This window comes from Amblyomma maculatum, chromosome 1, assembly GCF_055883805.1.
Source record: "Amblyomma maculatum isolate TAMU_Amacu chromosome 1, ASM5588380v1, whole genome shotgun sequence".
NCBI lineage: Eukaryota > Metazoa > Arthropoda > Arachnida > Ixodida > Ixodidae > Amblyomma > Amblyomma maculatum.
Genome location: NC_139344.1, coordinates 480,698,975 through 480,706,779, shown reverse-complemented (window position 1 = coordinate 480,706,779; position 7,805 = coordinate 480,698,975). Strand labels below are relative to the sequence as shown.

At 42.7% G+C, this 7,805-nt stretch overlaps 1 long non-coding RNA gene across 1 annotated transcript; it reads left to right on the top strand.

Annotated features, from left to right (window-relative positions):
* The first annotated feature begins 3,153 nt into the window (after nucleotides 1–3,153).
* LOC146210077 (uncharacterized) lies at nucleotides 3,154–4,159 on the top strand. The gene is made up of 2 exons (XR_014703508.1): nucleotides 3,154–3,247; nucleotides 3,816–4,159. It is a non-coding gene; the product is annotated as an uncharacterized LOC146210077 (long non-coding RNA).
* Nucleotides 4,160–7,805: the final 3,646 nt, after the last annotated feature.

Here is a 7,805-nt window from a genome sequence, read left to right as displayed (position 1 = left end):
CAGACTACTGTAGCCTCCATGCAAATAAAAAATGTACCAATGAGCAGTGATGCCTTGCTAACAGAATACATTTAGTCTCAAAGTGGTCTTCAGCAGCGGAGTGATAGGGGGGGTCGTCAGGTTTTATTTCATGATGAACTGACTTTTATCTCTCATATTAACAATAACCTTCTCTTACAGCAACAAAAGAGAGAAAGCATTCTCTTGAGGAAAAGAACTTAAGGCCCACAGTATTGCAGCATGTGAATTGCCTTGCATATATTTCTCTAACTGCACTCTTTGCATTACCACACTCTCCCCCCCCCCCATTCCCAGCCACACTTTCCTGAGCACTGCACCCAGTGCAGTCCTCAAGGGACAGCAAGGTTTCTAACCCTTCCTTTATGCTAAAAAATGCCTTTTTTATATCCTGAAAAGCAATCCCACAATGTCTGGACAGCCCGAAATTCAGCAAATACTCGTTTTACTCATCTTTGCACCTTAGTAATGTATAAGAAAGGTTTTTTTTTTTCTTTTTTGCTATTGTCATATTAGTTGCATATAAAAGGTGGCATATGCCAAGAAAATTTTGTTAAAAATTGGCTATAGTGCATGCTACCTTTCTCTTTCATAAGTCTTTTACAAACTGAAGTGGTGGACCGCATTAACTTATTCTTCATTGCATTATGCCATCATTGTGCAATTAGAAAAGTGTCCACTTAGATATATTCACAAGTGCTGTTTGATAAATAATTGTCTTTAAACTCTGAGGTTGTGTGAAAGAGATACTAAATGGAAGGGAAAATAGTGTAGCACATATATAACTTTATATGTGTTTGTAAGTGTAAGGTATAGCCAAATAAGAATGTAAAGAATTTCTGGACTGCAAGCAATCAATGTAACGAATGACAAACATTTACTCAAGGCAATAAAAGTTATTAAAGCATTTCAATGTTTTTATGAACAAAAATAAATGCAGTGTTTGAATATATAACAAACAAATTTGTGATGGCAGTCAGCAGTCTGTTTCAGGCTACAGGTCCAGTTAAAAATCACATTTGGCACATATGACAGATTCAAAACTTGTTGCCGTGAAAGAAATGCAGAAGACGTAAGAGGCTGTTTATTACATATTAGACATGCGAAGGCATGACAAGCTGAAATGGTCTATGCGTTGCATTAGAACAAGCACTATGTCATTAAAAGATGCATGCATCACATGGATCTCAATTTGATAGCAAACTATGCTGACACTTACAAAGCATACAATGCCATTACTCTACATGTGAAATACGCTACAATATTTTCATGTTTTCTAAAGGCTACGCACAGTTCTGTACTACTTAAAAAGTACACATCTTATAATACTCCTATAGTTACCCATATATAACATGACCTCCTTAGTAACAATGTACAACATTTCTTCTTGTTAGCCTGAAATCCTGAGGCTGAATGTTCTGAAATCCGGTTGTATTAATTGCGACTTTATGATATGCTCCATCAACTTTGTTTGAGGTATGAAGGCATTATGCTCCAAGTGCAAGATGGGGATTTGCTTTATTAAACTTAATCTAAAACAAGCCCTGATCAATGTGAAATGACTTACATAGTTTTATAATAATCATAGCCCAAATGAGAATAGGATATTCATTAGGCACCTAATTGTTTTTAACAACAGGGTAACCAAAACAGTGAGAGGTCATCCTTTAATACTACAGCTTATTTAGTTTTTTTTTTTCCTAATCAACATATCACTCCCAGCATCACAATTCTGACCTAAAAAAAATTGTAGAGTCGAATGACCTAGTACGTATCTCTATTCCCTTTGTCCTCAAGGCTTTTTTTTTTTGCCCCCTACAGTCATCGACTAGCTAGCTATTGCAGCTAGGATGTGCTTATAATAGCGCCGGCGCCGCGGTGTTGCCGGCCGGCATCATATGCATTCGCCGGCGCATTAGTTTGTAGTGAGGAAATTAGGCCCATTTTAGCCAATAAGAGCGGTCACCGAGCGCATTTCTGGTTAAAACAATTCATAATGAACAATTTCGCTTAGAAAAAGACCGAATTATATCGGGACGCGTGGCAACGGGACGGACGACCGTTGCCAACAGCCTGCGTGCCTGAAAGACGTCGCACCGAGAAAGCTATTTTGCAAGGAATCGTTTTGCAAATATACGAAATGTGTAGAAGAGCGGAATCACCGCAAACATGGTGTGCAGTTTTCACTGGAAAATTCGCCCGGCCGGCCTACGAACAGGTCACACTGCGTTGGCGAACCTCGATTGTTTTTGTCGCCGAAAGGTCTCGCACAGATCTAGATAAAGGAAAAGCAATTAAACTGTGATTTCCCCGGCAATTCGTGTGGTGTGACAAGCTGGTTCGGAAACCTCTTCGCGGCTCGAAGCGTGCATATGTTATTTGACGTCGCTGCCGTTTCCACGGTGTCCGCACTGCATGCAAGCTAGACCTCGTGCCTCTCCGCCGACGGCCATCGGCTGGGCAGCTGCCGTTTGCTTGCGGCGCGCCGCCGACACCGCCGGTCATGCCGCCGGGTCGCGCCCGGGCGCTCTGAAAAGCATGGGGAATCCAGGACAGTCTAGGGAAAACACGTGCGCCCTACATCCGGACATGACATCATAAAATATCACGTGACCCATGACGTTGTTTGTGACGTCATATATGACGTTACAAATTTTGGGCCAATCAGCGTTTCCAGCCGAGCTACCCCTAAACGCTTGTGAAATCATTGGTCTGCGCGGTTATGATAACCCAGCAATGGCGGCGGCCTTAGGGGGAGGCATGGAGGGAGGTACGCTTACATTATAGTGAACTAGAATATATTCTAGTTCACTATAGCTTACATGGAGGAAAGAAAGAACTTGTACGCTTATGAGTGGACTTCGTGCCGTTCGTCGTCTGCAAGTAGTGATCGAGGATTTGCTGCAGCACAGCAATGCTGTCAAAAATTGTCTTGAAAGATAGCTCGTCAGTACAGTCTGATCAGTCATCTGACGAGGAGTGTAGTGTGGCGGCTTTGCAAGCTCCGAGGCGAGAATTGCCCTGCGCTCGGAGTGCTGAACTGTTAAGCTACTGGTGTTTCGGGTGGGATCGCCAGTGGTGAACGCCTCTGATGTTGGATGGCACGAAATGTATTCGTTCGGCCGGGCAACGAGCTCCCGGAATGTGTCGGGCTTCTCGATGGGTGTCGACCAGCAAGGCAACGCAGTCAATCTGCTGGAAATGGTGCAGCACGTCGAGCATCACAGAGGTAAGTGCAATAGGAAAACCTGCAAAGGTGACTGTTCATACAGCGTCATTCGCATTCAAGTTGTGTGCAGGCGGGAAATGACTGAAGATTAAAGGAATACTTACAGGACGCATGCGGCGAATCCGATATTTTTAATCAGCGTTTTGCGTTGCTTTTAGCTGCCTATTTCGACGACGCATTATAATTTTCTTCAACCTCTCTACACTGCACGAACTTAAAAAAAAAAAAAAAAAAAAACTGAGTGTGCTCGTAGTTGTCAAGATTTCTTGGTTAATGGTTTCGACGACCGAGAAAGGAAAAACAAGTGAAATCGCCTGGTATAAGCCGTTCCCTTAATTGCAAAAAAAAAAAAAAAGTTAGCAGTCACAATACAATTTCCGCCACCAAGCCGACTTTACCTGTTACGGAAATGGTTCACTTAGGTTTAGGTTTTGCACTGACCATTTCTTGTATTCATAGATTACACTTTACCGCAGCTTAGCTTGCAACTTTGATGATTTTGAATGTTCCTGTGCCATGCGTGTTCGATATTTTATTTGCATATAATTTAGGCACTAAACATTCGCAGGTGATCGTGTGCACCTTGTGCAGCCGTTGCAGCACTTCCGATCCGAGTCATCATGTGGGCGAGAAGTCCTGGGGCCATATTCAACATCATTAACCTCTCTGCTAGGCTTGTATAATCTGGGAGGCCACGCCTTGTCCCTGGACGGCCACATCAGATGTGAAGTGCTATGCAGATGGACAGCTCTTTTTGAAGATCGTTACAGCTTGTAGTGTGTGCAGATCACATGACATTGACGCCACCTGCAAATGGTAATCGCAGCAGGAACATCAACAAGTACAAGGAAGAGGACGTGCAACATTTATATTAACTCGGACAGGAACAACTTGATCACCTGCATTAATACCGTTTCTTGGGCTAGTTGGTTCATATTTCTATTGTGAAAAACTGCGCCGAAATAAACACACCACAAGACAGAGGACGGGACAAAAGCGCCTTTGTCCCGTCCTCTGTCTTGTGGTGTGTTTATTTCGGCGCAGTTTTTCACAATAGATCACCTGCACTTGAGATTTTCACTCGCTGTCATGATTTTGATATATGCCACAAGTGATCAATGTGCACATTCTTACTGCTTCTTGTTCGATAGCATACTGCTGAAAACCCGTCCAAGTCTTCATTTTTTCTGTGGTTTTGGGATATAACCATCTCTTTGGTGTACATTTTGTTGATAGCATGTGCAAGAACCAAGTTCAGCTTTGGGGTGGCGCAGTGGTTACGGCGCTCGACTACTGTTCCCAAAGACGCGGGATTGAATCCCGGCCTCGGCGGCCGCTTTTCGATGGAGGCGAAAAGCGAGGCGCCCGTATGCTGTGCGATGTTAGTGCACGTTAATGCCATGTTAGAACCCCAGGTTCGAAATTTCCGGAGCCCTCCACTACGGCGTCTCTCATAGCCTGAGTCGCTTTGGGACGTTAAACCCCACAAAACAAACCAAACCTTTCCTTGGTGCTATAATTTTTTGTCTACCATCTGTAGACATACTGAGTGTATTCTTCTACAAGTGCTGTGGCCCTTGCTGAGAGCTGTCATTCTTTGTTGTATATACTTTGCTTTTTTGTGTTCTGCTTAAACTCAGTGTGCATTTTATTAAGTGCTTCATGTCAATGAAACACAGGAAGGTACAAAAACGTTCTCCTTCTACCTCCAGAAGTGCCATTCTGAGTAGGACGTGCGTGCACCAATAGTTCACAATTCACTTTGGTGTTTGTGGCAAGCAGGCAGTCTGCGATGTACTACTTCAGTGAGAATATTTGACATACGTGCACCCTGGTGGATGTGTCTGCAGTCGCTTAATGAGTTTCTGATTAAATGTTAATTACATTCCGCATCATGCACATTAACATTTCTATACATTTTCTTGATGCATTTTTGATGAGTTTCACAAGAAAGTTGGCCACCGTGTTTCTGGTTGGTACCTAATGTGTGCATTTCTTGTGTGTTGTTCATGAGTGTTGACCAATGAGCACTTTTGGATAAAAAGTAAAAACTGAAACGTAGCGAAGCACCTCAACTACATTAAAAAAACTAAAAAAAAATTAAAACTAAGCGAAAAAAAAAACTGCACCGCTGCCGCGATTCGAACTCGGTACCTCTTACTTCGTAGCCTTCTACGCTAACCACTGGGCCACTCGGGGAACTGGAAATGTCGGTAACGTATTTGCTTCTTATGTCTAGACTGCATTCATAAGATTGGGACTTAATGTTTCGAAGCATGTTTCGAAGTGTACAGGCCATTGCGGCTGCTCTAACAATTACAACTTCTTGACCATTAGAACTTGCATCTAATGTTCTAGATACCTATGCGCACTATTTTGTCCACTGCAGTCATTTTAACATGTCGAGTTTGGCATCGGTGGCAAATTTATCAGCGCTGGCTCTTCGGTGGTTGCTACCTTGGGCGTAATTTTCGCTGAACACGGAGCTGTAGCACGAACCTTTAAGGAAAAAAAGTGCGACCAAGCTTCAATACCGGCAAGCGCAGCAGCGCCAACACTATTTTACTGGTAACTAAATCTTATTTGTATCTAAACATTTCGGGAAGCGATGCGATGACTGAGGGCTCGGCTAATCTATACGCAGAGCAAGAAGCTTGAGCTCGAAAGCTTAAGAAACACGCAAAATATCATGCATTATAAAGAAGGCATTGCTTCTCGTGCCCTGGTCGCGCTAAGCCCCCAGGACGGTCCAGTTCCGAGTCAACGCACGGCTCGGGTTACGTCCGCGCGTCGTCGTCGGCGCAGGCCGGGGTACCCCTGCTGGCTCTCCAAAACGGCCTGCTCGCAGGTGCAAGGAGGCATTGGAAATGGAGCGGCCTTGCGTCCGTTTGCTTGGAGGCGGTGTGGCAGTGCGTCGGTTCGCGTACACAACAATATTCTTGCCCGTAACACCCTCAAGCATATTGTCCAACCACAGCACCCATTCGCTTGGCAAGAAGTGATTTGCAATGGCACAAACACCCAAGACGCAGGGTGTAAGCGTGTTTTGAATGAAACAAATGGCCAAAAAGTTGTTTTTGTTTTTACAGTGCATGCTAAACAGAAATGAAAACATAGAAAAGAATATACATTCGCTTAGTGATGTATAATTTCCCTCATTTGAGAAAGTCAATGTATTTCCACATTAGCTCCTATACAAAAATACTGTTGTGTTTTCCAAGTACAAAACTTCTTGCGTAATCTCAAATGAAAGTCTGTCGCGGATCTCATGTTAAAACACATAAAAATTGTTTCTTAGGCAACATCCTACATATGCTAATCAGAAATGAAAACATAGGTCTCTAAAAGTGTGCAGTTAACAAAGAAATAATATATATTCACTTAGTGATGTATACATTTCCTCATTTGAGAAAGTCAATGTATTTCCACATTAGATCCTACCCAAAAATACTGTTGCGCTTTCCAAGCACAAAACTTCATGTGTGATCTCAAAGGAATGTCTGCTGCGGATATGATGTTAAAACCCATCTAATCTTGAATATCCTTTGAGTGGTTGATGACTCATCAAAAACACATTACGTGGGTAACAGAAATTCAATATCCATTTTTGTAAGGGAGAGTTCATTTCGTTACACCTATCTTGTGTGCTACTAGGGTGAAACGTGAGGTGCCCACTGTGTTTTTCCACAGACTGCAGAGTGAAGCGAGCTGTGCTTCTTTGTATTTGGTTGCCTTTATGCTTGTTTTCTATTGCTTCCTTCGTATGCTGAATGTAGATGAACAGCAATCAACTAGATTTCCCAAGGATAATTTGTGCATCTATTTGGTGGTCATTGTCTTTCATTGTTGTATGCACGAAAAATGAGGCCCCCGCCAACTTGTCAACCCATTTTGGCAATTTTAGATTCCACTTTTGCAAAATTTGCCAGTTTCATTTTGCACTGCAATTACTGATGCTTTTTAGTGATGTTAATCAAGATCCCAGATAACCTGTTTAACCTCTTCATCATTTGTGTGGCTCGGCTATCAATGAACATTTTTGTATTCTTCAGTTTTTTTACAAAGGCAACTGTTGACTTCTCTGTTTTGTAACTAGGTGATATTGATGTGCATGTGCACCCACTGGCAAAAGTTCTTGAAGGTGGCTTCGCAGGGGAAAGAATGCATTCATTTGTGTACGAGATAAATTGCTTGACATTTCATGTTTCACTATATAACCCATAGTCACAATAATATGATGCACAAGCACAGGAATGAAATAAAAACTTTTTAATGAGATAGTCCTTCATAAATTTTTGACTGCAGCTCTACAGAATGCTTTGCTCCTTTTGTGCATTGCTACATATCTTGTTCCATAAAATATCTCCCTCCATGATAGTGTTGTGTGTAGTCCTTCCATACCCCTATGATGAGGCTGCTATCTGGGCCAGTTGCTTCTTGACGCATTCTTGCTGCTGCCACATGCCCTCCGGCACTCACATATGTTAAAAGAGGGTTGGTAAAGCTCACATATTCATGCTCTAAGCCACTGGAGCATGGCTTCATCACTCGAGATGTT